The sequence below is a fragment of the Apis cerana genome, linkage group LG5 (genome assembly GCF_029169275.1).
Source record: "Apis cerana isolate GH-2021 linkage group LG5, AcerK_1.0, whole genome shotgun sequence".
NCBI classification, from domain to species: Eukaryota; Metazoa; Arthropoda; class Insecta; order Hymenoptera; family Apidae; genus Apis; species Apis cerana.
Genome location: NC_083856.1, coordinates 9980217 through 10000889, shown reverse-complemented (window position 1 = coordinate 10000889; position 20673 = coordinate 9980217). Strand labels below are relative to the sequence as shown.

Sequence of the window (20673 nt, the reverse complement as noted above, 5' to 3'; positions counted from 1 at the left end):
TGAAGGGGAACGCGACGTAGCGAGTTCAGTATAACAAAGGCATCGACACGATTCACATCTGTGCGTAGTTTTATTCCTTTATTTCCTTTATTAAATATATTCTTTGTTATCAAATTGTTTTACAAACTTATTATTTCCGATGATAATTACGATAAAAAGGAGGAGGCATGAAAAATAAAAAAGATAGAAAATATCTCCTAGATCTTCATCTTTTTTTATTGCTATAGAATTATTTTGATAAAACTAGAAATTATTATACGATAATGGAAAAAGTTTTTATATATAATTTTATATAATAATATAATAATTAAGAATTAATCACCATATCGTCTTCGTTGAACACAAGAAAATTAATACGTCACGAACAATTTGAGCTGCTCGCTTTTATTATTAAAAAGATTAATGATTTTAAAGATCGATAATTAACAATCAACATTTCTTCAATCTCTCGTCTCGACGGATGCGAACAATCGATCCTCCAACAAACTCAAAAATATAATAACCCTTAAAGAGAAGAAAAATCAACGCATAAAATATGTTTCCAGCGAAGAAGGAGCGTATTTTCAAAAAAATTCCTCCAAAAAAGAAAAATCAAAGAGTAGGAGTTCCGCTCTTAAGTTTCCCCGTATTTTCACTCTTCTTTCCACGCGAAACTAATCTTTTTCCTCGCTGCGAACGATTAACGCGAAATTGGCCGGTGACACTTTGAGCTGTTCGAGGTGACACAGGTTTGGCAGACGCGTAACGGTGTCGACTCGTGGCCGTATTTCCAGCGGGAATCGATCGTGCGAACAGCCGTATGGAACGCCGTTCGACGAGGAAATATTGTTTCGAGGATCGGTTTTGCGCCGAAAATTGGCTCGGCCGGACGAAAATTCGAGGAGAGAAGACGAGAAAGGAATTCGTGCGTGCATATCGAGGGGACGAGCAACCGTTTACTGCAGTGGATTTCACGATCTTTCGGTTACAGTGGTATAAAGTGGACCAGGTTTGAACGCCGGTCTTTTAGGATCGTCCTGCGTTACGAAAGGATCGAATTTTCCCAATTCCTTCCTCGCCGCGTCGCGAATTTACGGGAGACGCGAATTTACGGATGAAATTTGTTGGAGGCGGCGAGTTATTCCGTGTATATGAGAGAAGGAAAAGGGAAAGTGAAAGGGTTATTAAAAGATGGAGCAATTTTTTTTTAAAGAAGAAAAAGGAAAGAATTATTTTGGAAAATTTTTGCTAGTAGAAAGATATCCATTGACGAGGTGAAAGGAATTGCTTCGAGGGGGTGAAGGAAAGGCAAAAAATTTATTAGTCGAGAATATCGACTCGTTAACACGGGGAAAAAGGGGCGAAAAGTAGAAGGAAAGGCAATTTTCGATGAGATAGTAATAAAAATGAATTTTCTTGGATCATTGATAAAGATTATTTGTTTTAATAGATTTCGAGATTTCGAGTTTCGATAATAAATAAGGGCTTTGATTTTTCAAGTTTCGCAACAAGTAATTAGCAACAAGTAATTAGGTGTTAATGAGAAATTGTTCGAAGAGAGAGAGTTGGGCAATTAGAGGAGGAGGATTGGTATCGATGCTAAATTTATTTTGATTTAAACTTTTATCACGGTATTTAGAGAATTAAAAAAAGAAATTAGTCGGAACGTGGTGAAACAGACGTGAGAGAAATTTGAACGAGTTTTTGGATAATTAAAGGAGCTATTCGCCATTAGATTTAATCAATGAATTAAATGGAAGTTGTTTGAATAAAATAAAACGGGAGCAACGTTGATAATTAAACGGATCCTTTAAATTTTATTTTGATCCAAATCTTTCATCGGGGGAAGAATTCAAAGAAAATTTTACTCGAAGATAAATTACTTTAACGTGAACGAGAAACGCAACACTTTGTAATTCTCAACCAAGATTAATTAAAATACCAATAAAAAAACGTGAACAAGCGCAAGAAAAAAGAGAAGAGATGTTCGAGAGAATACAAAGAAACCGAATAATAATAATAATAATAATAATAATAAAATTTAAAATCAAAATTACAGCGCTATTAATAATAACAGCGCCTGAAAGGAAAAAGAAAAAAGGAAATAGACAAAAATAAATAATTCGAGAGGAGGAAATGAAAAGCAAGATCGTAAGATTCAAATAACAATAATAGTAATAATAAAAATAAAACAATATTAAAAACAAAAATTACACTACTACTGATTAATAGTAGCGCCTGAAAGGAAGAAGAAAAAAGGAAATAGACAAAAAATAATTCGAGAGGAGGAAGGAAAGCAAGATCGTAAGACTCAAATAACAATAATAATAATAATAAAAATAAAATTTAAAAGCAAAAGTTACAGTATTACTCATTAATAACGGCGCCTGAAAGGAAAGACATTAAAGAAAATAGACAAAAATAAATAATTCGAGAGGAGAAAACGAGAAGGAAGATCTTAGAACTCAAATAACAATAGATATAGGACTCAAATAACAATAATAATAAAAATAAAATTTAAAAGCAAAAATTACACTTCTACTGATTAATGGCGCCTGAAAGAAAGGAGAAAAAAGGAAATAGACAAAAAATAATTCGAGAAGAGGAAGGAAACGAAAAGCAAAATCGTAGAAACCAAATAATAATAATAACAATAAAAATAAAATTTAAAAGCAAAAATTACTACTGATTAATAACAGCGCCTGAAAGGAAAAAGAAAAAAGGGGAGGAATAAAAATAAATAATTCTAGAGGAGAAAGGAAACGAAAAGCAAAATCTTAGGACTCAAATAACAACAATAATAACAATAAAAATAAAATTTAAAAGCAAAAATTACACTACTACTGATTAATAACAGCGCCTGAAAAGAAAAAGAAAAAAGGAGAGGGATAAAAATAAATAATTCAAGAGGAGAAAGGGAACGAAAAGCAAGATCGTACGTGGCAATAGGAAGAAAGGAGGAAAGTATTTTCCCTTCTGTTCAACCGCCGTGGTTGTCCGCTCCAAAGTGTCCTCTGATCCGTTTGCATATCCGGCATACCGCCACAGCGATACGTCAACATTGTGACGGGAACAGAGAGCTCTGGTGTAAACCTCAGCTGCGGTTTTGTTTGAAATCCTGGCCGGCAATCGCGACTTGCGACTCGAGATTCGATCGATTGCCACCACGGGCAAAGAATAAATTTCGAGCGAAAGATTTTTACGAGGATTGATTCGTTCGAGTCGCAGTTTAAACCATTGATGATGGTGCTTTTTCGATGCTCGAATGAAATCGCTCGAATGAAAATACTCGAATGGAATGGTTGTCAATGACGCGCGTTGTTTCTCTTGTTGTTTTAGTTTGCGCGAGAGAATTTTGGAAAAAGTTGGGAGCAGAGTGGAGTGAATGTGGATCTTTTTTTTTTATATTTTTCGCAGAAGCGGCTGCATATTTTTCCACAATAGCTATGATATATTTCGTACAAAGTTTGTACGAATATATGCAGAATGATTAGATTTATTTTTTTATTCTATTTCAAGCTCGAACAGAGAATTTGCCTCGTTCTTCGTACATTCAAATTTTGCACGAAAATGTTTGTTTGAAAAATTACTTCACATACACTTGTTTTTAAAATATGTATATATAAGTCGAGTTGATTTTTATTGCAAAATAAAAGATAAAATGGATCGCAGGAAAATTAAGGGGAATAATTTTTTCGCGTTGGATTGTGAACAGATCGGGGCAAGTAGGAATTAAGCGAGATAGCTGCAAAAGATAACAACGCGGAGTTTGCTGTAGGCATACAACGATTACATCTGATCCGAGTTATCGATCGGATCCTTGTTGCGGTTTCGAACCCTGATCGGCTCTCGATTGGATTCGAATTACCTTCAATCAATACCGACAATTAATCGAATCGTCGAATCGTTTAACACAAAAATTCGTTTCGATTTCCTCGGCTCGAATCATCGAGTCTATTCATCGTCGTCCGTACTTTCGATAATTTATCGCATAAAATTTCAAAACGGAAATATATATATCATCGAAATATATCGGAAGATGGATAAACTAAGATGAATGGAATTTCTTCATTTGTTGAAAAAAAAAAATACACGTTAAATTAGATAAATTTTAATCGCATTCGGATTATTCGTCGAAAAGATTTTAAAAATATTTTATCACGGGTCGTGCAAAATTTGAAATAATTTTAAATAAATTCGTCGTGTATTGAATTATCTTTTCAATTATTTTTTTTTTATTCATTCATTCATTTTTTTTTCCATCCTGAGTTTATTCGATAAATTCATTCTCATGCATAAATTTCTCTTTTCAACCTTCTGTTTCGCTTTATCTAAATCGACAATCTCCGCCGAAAACAAAATTTCGTCACGACAATTTCCGTTTTCCTACGTTTCAAATTTATTTCCTTTGTCTTTCTATAACTGCCTCCTTCCGAACTTTCTCCACGATGTAATCGTCAACGATATATTTCCAACCGTTTCGCGTTCTCTTTCGAACATTTCTTCAAAAAAATAATCGTCGCAGCTTCTTCGACGAGATTTCTCGCGAACGGATCGCGAGGGGAAGTGTTATTAGCGAAATGAGCCGCGACGGACGATCCTTCGTTTCCGGGCCACGAGTAAATGCTCGGTGGGTAAAGTAGGTCGCCGCTCGGAGGCGTGGAACACGCTCTGGACGATCTTTCTTCGTCCCAACGTTCTCGATCGTTCTCGGCTCGTTGAGCGTGAAACGTCGCTCTTCCGTGAATTTTCTCGCTTCGTTCAGGTTTCGGGTATCGCTCGCTTTCGACGCTGGATTCCCTAGATCTTCCCTAGGAAAAAAATCCCTAGACAAAATTACTCGTGCCTTCGAGCGAATAGACAACAGTGATGGAAGAATGTTAATGTGGTATTAATTTTTCGGGTTTGAAAAATTAATTGAAATTATTTTCAAAGAAATAATTTTCTTTTTTTCTTATTATCGGTTCTTTCTATTCGCTCGCTTTCTAAAAATATATCATCCCGATCGTTGTGGTTTTTGTGAGAAAGTTTGGTTAAAGAAATTGGATTAAAGGATTAAAGAATGAAAGAATACTCGAAAGGTATTTAGAACAATCTAACTTTTTTCTCTATCTCCCTTCCTTCCTTCTCTTCCCTTATCTTTGGTCTTTCCCATTCGTGTTTCGGGATTTATCGATCGATTGATGGAAGAAGATTCAACGAAAGAATGAAACGGAACGGAATAACCATCTGATATTATTTTCTTCTTCTCTTTTATCGCTCTATTGAATCCTCTCGCTTTGCATTCTTGGTTTATATAAAAATCGGGACGCTGTTGGTGGCAATGTGTCAAGATTTCGCACGTGGTGAAAGAACGCGTGACAAGTATCGAATTCTTTTGGCTTCTGTGGGTTTCACGGAACACACGTAGCCTCGAGGTTTCTCTTTGCTGTTTCCTTGGTGGGAGAAATATCGTAAAAGTGATGTTTATCGAATGGATGAAAGAAAAGATAGCGGATTTCGAGGAAAGAATTTTAATCTTTCATGTTGTCTCGTATCTCCCTTTTTTCTTTGCCTTCTCTCTCTCTCTCTCTCTCTCTCTCTCTGCATGTTAAAAACAAGGCACTCTTCGGGTACTGCACGTTTTTTTTCCTTGAAGCTCTATCAAAGACATCCGGTTTTATCTTGTATGAAAGACGTCGACTGCAAGATCTCTGCACCACATCAAAGAACATAATATTACGTATTAGAGAGGGTCCGCTCTGCGACTCGTGTCGTTTTGAGAATTAAATCTTAAAGTAAATGTACGAGCATTCTATTCGAAATTAAATTTACGAAATATAGAGAAGCGGGGAGAAAAAAGATTCGATTAAATGTGCTGAATTTATTTATAAATTGGCACATTAATTTATAAAGTTGATAAGTCAATCCTGTCATTCGAACATTTTTTTGAGAAATCATGAGACAAGATTTGAATATTCCAATTGCCATTTTGATATACATTATCCAATTCTTTTAAACTACCTAAAATCACGTAACTAGCAAACTATAATTTAAAAGTATTCCAATTACTATTTCCACACACATCTAATCTTTTCCTTTCTCCTTAAGTAGTTAATTATGTAACAAAAGCATATATAAAAATTGAATCCAAAAAATCCATCCAAAAATTGAAAACAAAAACAACCAAATCCTTTTCTCCCCTTTCCCCAACTGTTAATCATAACCAAAATACTACATAACCTAAAAATTGAAAGAGTAACGTAGAACTCGGATCGAAGATTGAAAAACCAAAAGTTCGAAACTAAAACTCGATGGAGGAAAGGATAGCGTGCAGAAGACGACGTTCTGCGTGAGATGTAAAGAACTCGTGTCCTGTTAGACGTTAATTGAGAACGGAACGTTCCTCCATGTTTTCTTTTTCCACACACGGTCAAAAACTCCCGTCATCCACCTCTCCATTCCTCTGTTTGCACTTGGCGAAATTTTATTCCACCAACGATATCTTATCATATCTCCTCTCGCGGGGGTAAACCGGGGGGGAGGAGGGGCGAGTTCATCGCGAAAGACTCAATATTTTCGTTTTACGACGTTTCTCGCAAATATTTGCGATCCTCTTCGATGCTCACGGCGGGGAAAATGAGTTTATAAATCGGTGTGCCTGCCGCTGCTGTTTAAAAATAAAAAAAATTCTCGCTCGCCCTGTTTGTTAAGCGAATTGAATCGTGATAAGAATATTTCTTTTTTTTTTTTTTTCTATTATAGAAATAGAATAGAAATTTTTTAATCACGATCGCCATTTCCTGTTTTCTGAATAATGAATGAGCTTGGAATCGAGCGTGTTGTACGTGTGTTTGAAAATTGATTCAATTTTCGAATTCAAAGTTTGAATAATGGATAAAGATTTGCTCGGGTTTCGACGGATATTTTTCACGAAAATTTTTATAAAAATTCATAAAAAAGAGGCGGATTATGTCCAAGTTGAAAGAGAAAATCTTTGAATTGGAGAATTTATTTGTGTCGGGGAATAGAGCGTGAAAATTATTTTTATCAAAGTAAAGGATGTACAAGGAAGAAGAATATATAATTTAATAAATAGTTGCATAGATGCCTTTGTTCTATTAACGCTGAGCCAATGACGGAGAAAATTTAACGGTTCAACTAAATAAAGTTACTTGGATAATTTATTCTTTGAAACATGATATAATCGGAAATAATTGCAGAGGCGAACGATTTCGAGATTATCGAATCAACAATTTTATAATAAATAATTAGTTGAAGTAACTTTATTCGAAATTTTTAACCATGCACAGTGACCATGAGCAGAATTCCTCGAAAAAAGAAAGGAAGGAAACCAGTCGCACAGTTTACATATCAACTCAATTTGGATTAATTCAATAATTTGATAAGACGACTACAGAATGAATAACAGGGACAAAAATTTGATCGATATTTTGGAAAAGAGAAAGCTCGTAATTTAAATAGGAATAATTCTCCAGGGATAAAATAACGAATTCGTTATCGGCCACGTTTTCTCGTTGATTGATATTCGTGGAGGGCTTCGTTGTTGCTTCGTGCAGGCGACAAACATCAGCCGGCACGGAACGTCGTCGCTTCGATCCGGCATCGTTATCGTGCACGTATTTCGAAACGGAGAATCAATTCATCACGCGCATCCTGATGTATACATAGAGGCAGATATTTGTCTAAGCAGACGTTGAAAGTATACAGAGAGAAATTTAAAATAAAAAATGAATTCGAAGGGAAATTCATTTTTTTTTTTTTTAAGAAAATTAATTCAAAGTTTGGATACGATTCTCTTTCGTGTATTTTTTTTATGACCGTTAACGGGGAGGAAAGGGTCGAAATACGAATTCTGTGAATTTCGTATCAATCAATAGGAACAAGGGAGAAAAGTTGAGAATACGTGATTCTTTGGCGTTTTCTATACGCGAAACTTTATAAGATTGAGAGACAAAATTTGAATTTTAATTCTATTATGTTTTCGATATCATTTCAAGAGTTTCAGAAGTTTTATAAGCGTAAAATTTATAAACATTGGTTATTCTAAATTTATTTTTTTAATCGCGTCGATATCTTTGTTCTTGTCCCGATTCAAATTTTCATATTTCCCTGTGGAATTATGTTGTATTTTATCAAATTCATTATATCGCTTTCTTCAAACATCTTCAATTCCCCAAATTCAAATTTCCACGCTTTTCTACGCTACGGAAGAGAATAAACAGTTAAAGTTTGTGAATGTATATATTGTTCATTCGATTCAAATATTGCCATCTTTATTTCTATAGAAGAGTTTATATTCATTAACGGTGATTGATAAATTTATTCTCAAATATATCTTTCCTTTCTCAAACATCTTACCCCAAGTTCAAATTTTCTAAATCAAAACAGTTTAATTCGTAATTATAATTTTATAAATTTATCCTCAAATATATCGCTTTTCTTTTTCAAAACATCTCAATCCCCCAAATTCAAATTTCCTAAAAAAAAAAAATGTCGAGAACACATACTTTTCGGCAGAACAAAAGTTCGATTTGTATTCCTTCATTCTCAACTACATCGTTTTCAAAAAATTTCATCCGAAATTCAAATTTCCACTAGATTTCTCTACGCCACAAGAGTTCGATATTTCATTAAATTTTATTGCACTCTTCTCTCAAATTCTTTCAAATCGACATCTTCTTATAAAAAAAAAAGAAGTATACTTGAGAAGAGTTGGATTCATCGTCGTACGAATGCTAAGACGCTTTAAAACGTTGAATAAAACGTAATGAAGGATGCGGGAGAAGAAAGGGCTGGGACGAGGCGAAGAGGCGGGGCGAAGATGAAAAATCCAGTGATACACGGCCGGTGGAGGCGAGGAAGGCAGGCGAGGAGAAAGGGCGATGTTTCAACAGTTTTCGGTGGCAGGAGGAGCGACACGGAGAGAACATTACCATACGTTACCTCGTTGCGACTCCCAAAACTGCAACACACTCGTTGTTTTAGAATCAAGAGAAATCGTGGCTCGTTATCTCGCGCTCGAAACTTTCAAAAATCTCGTTGTGCGCTCCACAATCGAGTAATTCGATAGATTTATCCTGAATCGAATATGTTTACGTTCGTGAGAAAATTTGTTTCGTTTCGATTTTTGGAAAAAATATTTTATTTTAGCAGTAGTTAATTTCTTGAAATTTTTGAAAATTTCGTAATGTTTAATGTTGCGTTTTAAAGAACAAAAGGTATGTTAAAATTTCATTTTTATAATCGTTGCGATTGAATTGAAGAAAAGAAAGCGAACGTGTGAAAGTTATTAAGAAAGTTATTTCTTACTTCTCACTCACACATCCTACTGCATATTTTCACTGTTTCGTACGAGTGCTGGGAGTCGAAGTGAAAAGTTGAGAAAGTTGCACGAATGTTGCGCAAATATTTACAAGGATTTATACTCCTACGATGTCTCGATAAGAAGATTTTCCAGAGATCACGATGGATGCGTTGCAACATTTTCCAAGCATTCCCCGTTGACTGAATAAATTCACCAGAGGGTGACGATGTCCTTTCACGGATCCTTAGAACGGATGTAAGTGGTTGCAATTTCAAACCTCTTCCAGGATTGATAATCGTTCGCGTTCCGAACGAATGGAATAATCCCCTTGCTTTTAATTGGCTCCACTCTTGATTTTTCCATCTTCGAAAATCCATCTTCGGGGATGTTTCGAAAGTATAATCGATTTTCAAATTTTTGATTTATAAATTAAAAGAATTTCGGTAGAGGAGAAAATCGTGCCGATTAAATTTATATTATTTCGTGATTTTATTTCTCATTTCGAGGAAAGGAATGAGTGAAGAATGGGTCGAATGAGGTGTGATTCTCCGCGTGAGACCAGCTTGTGTATTCGTACGAATGGGATAATTAAGCAGGAATTTACTAGAATTCCCTTGGTATGAATTCCTCTGCCGGCTTCCTAGAAGGCTCATTAGAGTTCAGTAGTTACGCTATTAAATTATGCTACTGCATAATTATTCGAGAATTCGCAGGAACGTTATTCCGAAATCATTTAACAAGTGCAACTTCTTTTTGTCTCTAATTTGTTGCTAATGTATATAACTCGATACGAAAACGTACGAATAGTGTTTATTCTGTAACATTTTATCCTTATATAACTTTAAATATATTCTAGATAAGAACGTGTTACTAGTCACTTTATTTAAAACTTTATCACTTTAAGATTATTCAAAGATCGTGTCCCAATCCTCGTACAACGTTTTATCCATGTTTCCTCTGAGAACACAATTTGGAATACAAGATAACGTAAACAGAATTCAATAAAAATCAAAAAAACGATAAATTTCTTTTTTAAATATACTTGCGTGAATTTGTCTTCTCAACAAATAATTATATATTTGTTGTTGAGAATATTTGCAAGCCGAGTTATCGTGATATACTTCTTCACAATACTCCATAAATCACTCCATCCTTCACAACCCACACGGATCACATTATAAGCAAACAAACATAACCGACGAGTCTCATCAACATTTCCCCAGACGATATCTCTTAGAGTGAAATTCGCGCAAAACAAGGATTGATAATCTACGTCAGCGTGGAATATATTTCAAAGGAGGAGGGATTTTGCGGTGAAGGGAAGGCTGTACACGAACAGGGCAGGGAGAGGTCCACGCAAAAGGCATCTTCGGCAAACTCGCCAAGTTTGCCTTCCGCCCGCCGCTTCTTGATCGTAATGGACCCTCGTGAGCGTTCAGACCACGGTTTACCGAATATTGGTCGTTCTCCCTGCAAGATATAAAGTGAATCGGTCTATCTTGTCCGCAGATATTGCGTTTCGAAACTAGTAGAACGAGAGGTCGAGTGGTTTTCACGTGGAGAGTTAGGTTAGGTTAAGTTTGTAGGTTAGGTTTGTTTCTGTCATATCGATCGAGTAACCGAGGTGATATTTTTTCATAGATTTCTTCTTTTTTCATCAAAATACTGTAAATTTTATTCGTACATCGTAGTATTCCGTAGTTTTATTAACGTATTATTTCATAGTTTTTTGTTCTTTCTATGAGATATGAAGCGAATGGGGCTTTCTTGTCCGCAGATATTGCGTTTCGAGACTAGTAGAATGAGAGATCGAGTGCTTTTAACGTGGAGAGTTAGGTTAGGTTTGTTCCTATGATATCGATCGAGTAATTGAGGTGGTATTTTTTCATAGATTTCTTCTTTTTTCATCAAAATATTGTAAATTTTATTCGTACATCGTGTATTATTTCATAGTTTTTTGTTCTTTCTATGAGATATGAAGCGAATGGGGCTTTCTTGTCCGCAGATATTGCGTTTCGAGACTAGTAGAATGAGAAATCGAGTGGTTTTCATGTGGAGAGTTAGATTAGATTTGTTCCTGTGATATCGAGTAACTGAGATGGTATTTTTTCATAAATTTCTTCTTTTTTTATCAAAATATTGTAAATGAGAATTTTATTCGTACATCGTGTATATATTTTGTAGTTTTTCGTTCTTTCTATGAGATATAAAGCGAATGGGGGTTTCTTGTCCGTAGATATTGCGTTTCGAGACTAGTAAAACGAGAAGTCGAGTGGTTTTCACATGGAGAGTTAGGTTAGATTAAGTTTATAGGTTAGGTTTGTTTCTGTGATATCGATCGAGTAACTGAGGTGGTATTTTTTCATAGATTTTTTCTTGTTTCATCGAAATATCGTAAATGAGAATTGTTAAAATTTTATTCATAAGTATATTTCGTGTTTTTTGTCCTTTCTGCGAGATATAAAGCGAATGGAGATATCTTGTCGCAGATATTGCGTTTCTAGATTCGTAGAACGAGAGGTCGATATGTGGTTTTGATACATGGATTTTAAATTAGGTCTCTTCGCGTGATAATAAGTAATTAAAATAGTGTATAGATTCTTTTTTTTATTTGAAAATAATTCAAAAATTGTTAAAATTTTTAAAATTCATATATCGATATCTTTCCTCTTTTTCTCGAGTATAAAATGATATTTCGTATCTCTGGGTCCACGAAACAAGTAATTTAGCTTCTTTTATTCGATATCGAATGAAAAATTCTCTTTCGATAAATTCTTTTTCCATTTAAAAACCGTTATCGAAAATATTATTAAAATTATTATATCGTTATATTTCGTTCATTCTTTTTCACTTTTCCAAAAGACTTCTCTCTTTCATCCTCAGTTTGTCCTTTACGATCCACCGTATCTTCCTTCAAAGAATATTAATTTCGTTAGAAAAAGATTAAATTCCATCGAGATTGCCAACGACGTCTATCCGTGTGGAAGGTTAAAATTTGCAATCTTTGATCACTCGTGCCTTCGAAAGCAAGCGTTCGACGAGTCATTTGCTCGAATTATGAACGTCTCGACGACGAAACGAGGATTGTATCTGCGGCGCACGACTTGAAACGCGTTCTCGTATCCGAAAACGGAAACTGTATCTGCCTGCTGTTATTCACCAGGGTTCACAAAGCGGACGGGCTCCTTCCGCGCCGCGGAAAATTAATATTTCCTGTGCTAACGAGGACTGGGCTTTCCTCGGCGCAAAGGAACGATCCGTGAAAAATGGAGGGAGGGGGAAAGGAAGAAAAATGGGAAAAATAGGAGAAAAGAAAAAAATGTGAAAAATAGGAAGAAAGGAAAAGGAACGGAAATATTGGGCTGGAGGAAACGCAATATCGGTTTTCCTGAACGCGGAAATAATTTATATATTCGTACATAATTTTTAAATCGTTCGAATCGTTTCGTTGATATTTGCTACTTGAGAATTTATTTTATTGAGACGATATTTTATTAATCGAAGTTTAATCGTTCGTCCTCCCCTTCCCTCAAGAAACAATTGTATTCTCACTCTCTTTAATATTAAAAAAGCAGAACATAAAATTTGCACTTATTGAATTATCAGAGGAAAAAATCATCGTTGCTTTTACAAATCTCCTCTGTTTCTATCATTCCGTTCTTTCGTATTGTCACTTTTCTAACAAATTACTCGAACATTACGTTACCTAATCGAGCATTGCTCCTTAAGAAACAAAATATATTCCTCAAATTTTTATCTTTGAACGAGTATATAGAATATAAACTCATCTCGAAATAAAAAAAAAAAATAAATAACGGAGCCAGTGCCGCAAATCGGAAAAGAAGAAAAAATAAATTCGATGAACGAGATTAACCGTCCCTCCTCCGACTGAAATCGAGCGAGCTCGATAACGCTCAATCGAATCAATTCTCCCACTTCCCCCCTCCTCTGTGCGTCGAATAAATAAATATTCATTCGACAACCGGGTTGATCCGACCCCGCCAAGCGAAACTGGAGGCAACAAAGGCAACGATGCCAGATCCCTGGCCGTTCGTTTAACTCACGACCGATCGATAATTATTATATAAAGAGAAACGACAGCCAGGTTTGCCGCGTCAACCTGTTCAAGGAAATTGAAGATAACGAGGCTTTTGAACGGGTTACGAAGGGATTGAATTTTGCGAAATTTTCCATCCCATCGTCGCGATGACGGATTTATGCCGAGGAACACAGGAGTTCAGTTATCGATGTATTTTCGATCGAAAGAATCTTTTCCCTCGGTGCAAACGATTAACACGAAATTGGCCGGTGACACTTGGAGCTGTTCGAGATGAAAGCCGCTTTGACAGACGCGTAACGGTGTCGGTTACGAGGTTAGAATTATTTTCTTATTTCGTTATACGAGGTCATGAAGGATATTATTAAAACGAGAAGATCGATTTCTTCTTCTTTCTTATTCCCTGTACAAAATTATTTGTTTCTTTTATTCAATAAATGTCGAGTTTATATACAATACGCGCGACTCGTATCTCGTATATTTACATGTGAATTGGGTGTCATTGGACGCGATCGTTGTTTTTGTTTTGCTCGTTTCGAAGGTGAACGCGACGTAGCGAGTTCAGTATAACAAAGGCATCGACACGATTCACATCTGTGCGTGGCATAGCTTTATTCCTTTGTTTCCTTTATTAAATGTATTCTTTTTTATGTTGTATATTCTTTATTTCGATCAAATCGTTTTACAATCTTATTATTTCTGATGATAAGAGTCGTAATAATTACGATAATAAGAAAGATAATAGAAAATATTTCCTTTCATTGCCATAGAATTATTTCCTTATGTTGAAAACTTGAAATTATTATACGATAATAGAAAAAGTTTTTATGTATAATTTTATATAATAATTAAGAATTAATCGCTGTATCGTTGAACACAAGAAAATTAATACGTCACGAAGAACTTGAGCTGCTCGCTTTTATTATTAAAAAGATTAATGATTTTAAAGATCGATAATTAACAATCAACATTTCTTCAATCTCTCGTCTCGACGGATGCGAACAATCGATCCTCCAACAAACTCAAAAATATAATAACCCTTAAAGAGAAGAAAGATCAACGCATAAAATATGTTTCCAGCGAAGAAGGAGCGTATTTTCAAAAAAATTCCTCTAAAAAAGAAAAGTCGAAGAGCAGGAGTTCCGTTCTTAAGTTTCCCCGTATTTTCACTCTTCTTTCCACGCGAAACTAATCTTTTCCCTCGCTGCGAACGATTAACGCGAAATTGGCCGGTGACACTTTGAGCTGTTCGAGGTGACACAGGTTTGGCAGACGCGTAACGGTGTCGATTCGTGGCCGTATTTCCAGCGGGAATCGATCGTGCGAACAGCCGTATGGAACGCCGTTCGACGAGGAAATATTGTTTCGAGGATCGGTTTTGCGCCGAAAATTGCCTCGGCCGGACGAAAATTCGAGGAGAGAAGACGAGAAAGGAATTCGTGCGTGTATATCGAGGGGACGAGCAACCGTTTACTGCAGTGGATTTCACGATCTTTCGGTTACAGCGGTATAAAGTGGACCAGGTTTGAACGCCGGTCTTTTAGGATTGTCCTGCGTTACGAAAGGATTGAATTTTCCCAATTCCTTCCTCGCCGCGTCGCGAATTTACGGGATGAAATTTGTTGGAGACGGCGAGCTATTCCGTGTATATGAGCGAGGAGAGAAGGAAAAGGAAAAGTGAAAGGGTTATTAAAAGATGGAGCAATTTTTTTTTAAAGAATAAGAAGGAAAGAATTATTTTGAAAAAAGGAACAAGAGGACAATTTTTATTAAAAGAAAAATATCTGTCGACGAGGTGAAACGAATTGCTTCGAAGGGAGAAAATCGTGCAATTTTGGGGGGAAATCTATCGATCGAGAATACGAATCGATTCGTAACATAGGAAAAAGAAAGGAGGAGGAGAAAAAAGGCAATTTTCGACGAGATAATAATAAAAATAAATTATTTTCTTGATCGTAAATAATAAGATGAAAATGAAAAGGAAAGTATCAAGCAGTATCGACGAGGAAATTTTTTAATCGCGTAAATTGTACAATTAAAATATAAAAGAAGGAAAAAAAGGAAAGTAAAAAAGAAAAGGGATATTAAAAAAAAAAAGTGAAGTGAATCTTTGTCGAATAATCGTCGGATTTAATACTTTCGTCGTAATAATTTCGTCGTAAATCCATTCACATTTTGATATCTCCACATTTTCTGGTTGTACGCTTGTAATTATTAATTAAACGAGAAGTTAAAAGATACGCACGCGAATTTCACTCTCTAATTTATGAAGTTTTCACACATCCATTATATCCATACCCAAGCGTAATTTATTTCGTTCAGTTACCGAACCTGCCTCGTTCGTTTCATAATCTCTCACGCTCCTTCCATTCACCAGCTCGCAACGTGAATTCCCCCCTATAATCGTTCCACCGAATCAGCAAATCAGTTTCTCATTCAACCTTCTTTCTTACCCTCCCCACCCTTCCAACCGATAATTCAACGATTCATCCCTCATTTATTAATCCGTCCCCCAGACCAGAAATTTCATTAAACGTGATTTATATTTACATTTTCGATAATTAAAACCCCGATTCACCTTCAAATTAACCCGCTATCTATCGATATTTGATTTAATTTATCGAAGGTGTTCAACCGAACGAAAAGAAGGAAAAATAAACTCGTCTCGACAGATTAATCAAGCGGGTTGAATTTTTCAACGCGCTCCTTTTCAAAGGAGGAGGAGAGAGATCGTTAATATAATATTCCATTCCGTGTAATGCTTTTTTTCCTAAAAGAAAAGAAAGAGAAGGAGAGAGAAAACGAAGAGGGGGGAAAAATATGTACCCCTTTCGAAAAGGGGTGATAGAGATACGTTTATCGGGCGGGAAGAGGAAAGAGAGAAAGAAATTTATTCGTGTATAAAAGGGGCGGCCTGTTGGTGGATGGAATTCGATTCGAGACCGCGCGAAAACGCGCGCGACGCGAACCGTTTCTGCAAAGCGAAAAGTGATGTAGCTACTGTTGGGATTCGGTGAATTTGAAGTGGATGGGTCGATGGGTGGATGCGGCTTCGCTCTTGAAATACGACCTTCGTATGAATTTAAGCTCCTCGAGAAAAATCTTGCGAAGATGCTCCAACACTCCTTTCCAGAGTGGTGGGGATTATGGTAATGATGGTTTTCTTTTTTCTTTTAATGAAAGTATCGAAGATTTAGCGGATTTGTATTCATTTGTAAGTGGAGAAGATGTGAAATTTGGTATTAATTTGGTGTTATAGAAATAGAGAAGGATAGAGAGTGGTCGTAATTATCTTGGAAAATGGAGAATGATCGTAGAATGATCGTGGTAAAAATATCGTAGCTCTAATAGTAATAATAATTAATACAGCGATTATTATTATTTTTTTTTTCCAGGTGCATTATCGTTATCATCATCCAGCTTACGATAAGGTAAGAAAATACAAGGGAGCTTTTATTTACTGGAAGCTTTAACTCTTGCTTAAATAAAGAGTTTGGTAAGTACGAGTTGAAGAATAATCTGCATATTTTGAAGTTCAGGGAAGAGAGGGAAGAAACTTTAATGGGAATATCGATGGTCTGAGAACAATGGCATAACTGCAAAAGTGAAATGCTAAAAGAGAGGAGAATGCTTTATTCGAATTAACGAGAAAAATCTTTAACAATGTTGGGAACGAAATATAATTTCTATCGAAATGATTCTCTATCGAAAAGCTATTAAATAATTATTATTAATACGATATTATATCGTATTATAATAATTTCAATATTTTATATTATCAGGATTAAAATTTAATAATATTGAAATAATATTAATTATCGAAATTATTAAATCGTGGAAGTAAGGAATATCCTCTTAAGGATTATTCCCATAATTTATATATAATTTATATATAATCCTCGTATTGGAGAGATTAAGCTATTTCTTCGAAATCAATAACGCGTTTAAATTTTCGAAAAATTTATATCATTGTTCTACCACCATATTTCCGCAAATATTAAATATTATCGAACAGAATCCAGTGTTTCAAAAGCTCCCTCTTGAGATATTCATCGTAGAAGAAAAATTTATCGTTTAATATCGAAAATTTATTCGTCGCTGTGAATAATTTTTACCCCTTATTTCTCTCCACTGTAAATCCTCTTTAAAAATATAACGTGTAACGTTATATAACATTTTATTATATCACTGGTTTCAAATCCAGTGTCAATTGCAACTCTCAAGGAAATATAAAATCGACGATTTTTGCTGTTTATTCATCACGTAATAATATCGCAATATTTTTATTCTCTCTCTATGATTCAAGAATTATTCCAACTTTTAAATTTTTCACTACTTATTTATTTTCAATACAATTACTTCTTCCATATTTCTCCCTATTCAATCGTAAAATTAACATTTATTTATTTTTCAACATAATCACGTCCTCATATTCTATTTCTTTCTCTCTCCGTCTGTTTACAAAATTTAAAAATTATTTAAATTCCTTATTTTTGTGCTTTTATTCCACAAATAATCTAGATATAAAGAAAAAAGGAAGCAAAAACAATTTTACACATTTTACGCGACGAGATTTTTCTACCGTATTTTAGATACATGCAGCTAGATATATTCAAACGTTTCAACCAGATGCGAGTACAGATATTAATAATTTTGAATATATCCGCGTATATACGTACATATGTATCCGTACATATGAAATATTAGACGTGTGACACTTGTGGTGATATCTCTTTATCCGATTATCGATCGATGGACACGATCAGTCACAGTTGACATTATTTTCGCGTTGCTCGCCCGATTTACATCGTGTAACCGATTTGCATTTGCAGCCGGCACAGTCATCGTGCCAATCCACGTCTCGTCACTGCACGCTTTATTGTCGACGAGAAAAAAAAAAGGAAGAGAAACGAAACAATCGTCGCAATCTCCTTAAAAATGAATTTTTTTTCGTCTATTGTTTTAACATAATCGATGCTTAAACGGACATTTTTTATATTTGTATTCTTGTATTTCACGAAATAGAACGAAATGGAATACAAAGGAAGCGAGTTCAAATCCACGATATATATTTATGTAGAATTATAAGGGGTAAAGATTCTTCGACGGAACAACCATGTTGAATTATTAATAGGAGGAGCAAGTTTGTCGCGAGGAATTCCTTGCGAAAGTTCTCCATTTCCCCCAAACCGGAAACCGTTAAATTGGTATCTTTGCACGACATTGATGATTAAATGAAATTGAAAAGTCGAGCTGCGCGTCGTGGAAACTGGAAAATATCGCAATTAGTGGGAAACTCGGTTCCTACAATTTGCCTTCCTTTCGAGAATTATTTCTGTCATTATTTAAATGTTTCACTTGATTCAAATATAAATTGTAACCATTGGACAATGTAAATGAAAAATGGATTGAAAAATTTATTCGTTGAGCGTGATTAGACATGTTTGATGGAAAATGGATAGAGGATAATTTTGATTTATATATATATTTCTCGATCGTGAAAGGCAAAGTATGTTGAGAGACACAAAGTTTCACAAATGTTAATTCTGACTGAGAAAATTTGGCCTCGAGTTAAAATGAATTATTCATCCGCTTCACCAACCGTTTCTTCTATCTTGTCGCAAGCTTCAACTCTGTTCTGTCATACCTTCTTATCTGAATCTTGCGCAATACCATCTAACCATCTACGATCGGTAGAAGAAGACTTTATTGTTCGGGCAACCGCCATTGTTCCTTTACAAATCATCGTAGAATAGGACAACGATGTCCTCGAATGACGGAATATCTTTGGAAAAAATTCCAGGAACGTCAACAATTTCCAACGATATCGATTTTATTTCCAATTTCTGCACCATGGTTAATTATAATTCCTAGAAACTTTACGACGAATTTCTATCTAATATCTAATCGCGGCTCGAAATTTCTCTCTAATAATCTCGTGAATCGCTCTCTCGCTCGTTCTTCTCTTCCATCCCTCATTTTCGATCAGATTCTTATTATCGGATTAATAAGCGAGGATCAAACATGTTTGGAAAATCGAGGGAGAGGAATTAGCTCGAGTAGTTGTTGGAGTTGGCCAAGTGAACGATGCTCGATCGAAATTTCACCGTACACTTCACTTGGAATTTAGGTTTCCAAGATATTAATAATCTTCATATATAATATCTATCTCTCTCTCATCTCACGAAACTCGAATCCGATCGAGAAAGATTTAACGCGAATATATATTAGTTTCCTCTTTTCCAAGTTCCCGCTCGCAACACAACGGATCTTCGTTCGATTTAATATTTTGGAATCAAATTTATATATATATATATAGAGAGAGAGAGACAGAGAAAGAGAGAAAAGCTGACTTTGTAGCAAATTAAACCCTTTCAGCATGTGAGAGAGAGAGAGAGAGATATTATAATTGTTATATACCACGATCTTCGTCGATCTCCAACTTTTGATAGTTTAACAAATCTTGTTTGAGAGATATCTTAGGGTAAGAGGAGGGGAGAGAGATAGATCCCCTCTTTGGTTAACTAGCTTCGAGTTCTTAATTGAGAGAATCGAGACTAATTCTCGTTTCGCGATCTCGATGTGATTTTACAATTAAGATAAATTAAGTGTAGAAACGGGATAGATGATGGAAAGAAAAAGGGGATTATATAAAGGATCGATACATGACGACATTTAATGGTTTTAATTAAAAATCGAAATTTTAATTTCATTTGTAACAAATAAATGATTAGAAATCGAGGAAAAAATGACGAACCATCCAAGCGAGATTTGAACTCACGATCTTTCGATTCAAAAGCCAGGCCTTTATCCCTCAAGCCACGGTGTCCCTTGAATCTTTATCGTTCTTCGTTCTTATTTTATTCGTATATTTTGGTCTTGATATTACGATAACGATAATTATAATAATCCGAACGAATAAACAAATAAATGATCGATTACATCGAAGTAATTATTCAAATCCATATTCCATTAATCATCTGTCATTTCGTCCATTTGTTGACGCCATCACACAAATTCCTATCGTTAATTTATAACGGTATAATGTACGTGATGCATTCACGAATCCATGCGAAATGAGATCTTGTTATTATATATACTTGAATAGCATTGCTATTCACTTTACGTTAGATCTCCAATAATTGATACAGAGGGCGCCTAAGTATAAACCTAAATAACCTAAATTGAATTGCATCGCGTCATCAAAATTATAACGACGCCGCATTACATCGTGAATTTATACGTGTTTCCATTAGCGAAATTACACACCGGTATTGTATACGCGCCCTGTCGTTAAAAATGCATGCAAATCTAACGGATCGTACGAAGT

General features: G+C 35.2%; 1 protein-coding gene across 6 annotated transcripts in view; it reads left to right on the top strand.

The window, feature by feature from the left end:
- The window catches only part of LOC107993362 (uncharacterized), a 132930-nt gene that overhangs the window by 54382 nt on the left and 57875 nt on the right, over positions 1–20673 (top strand). For 4 of the 6 annotated variants that reach the window (XM_062075098.1, XM_062075096.1, XM_062075094.1 and 1 more), the window contains one exon: positions 16739–16774. The exons of the other annotated variants lie outside the window; for them this stretch is intronic. The gene's annotated coding sequence lies outside the window, so the exon portion shown is untranslated. The remainder of the gene's footprint in view (positions 1–16738; positions 16775–20673) is intronic. 6 annotated transcript variants of the gene reach the window in all.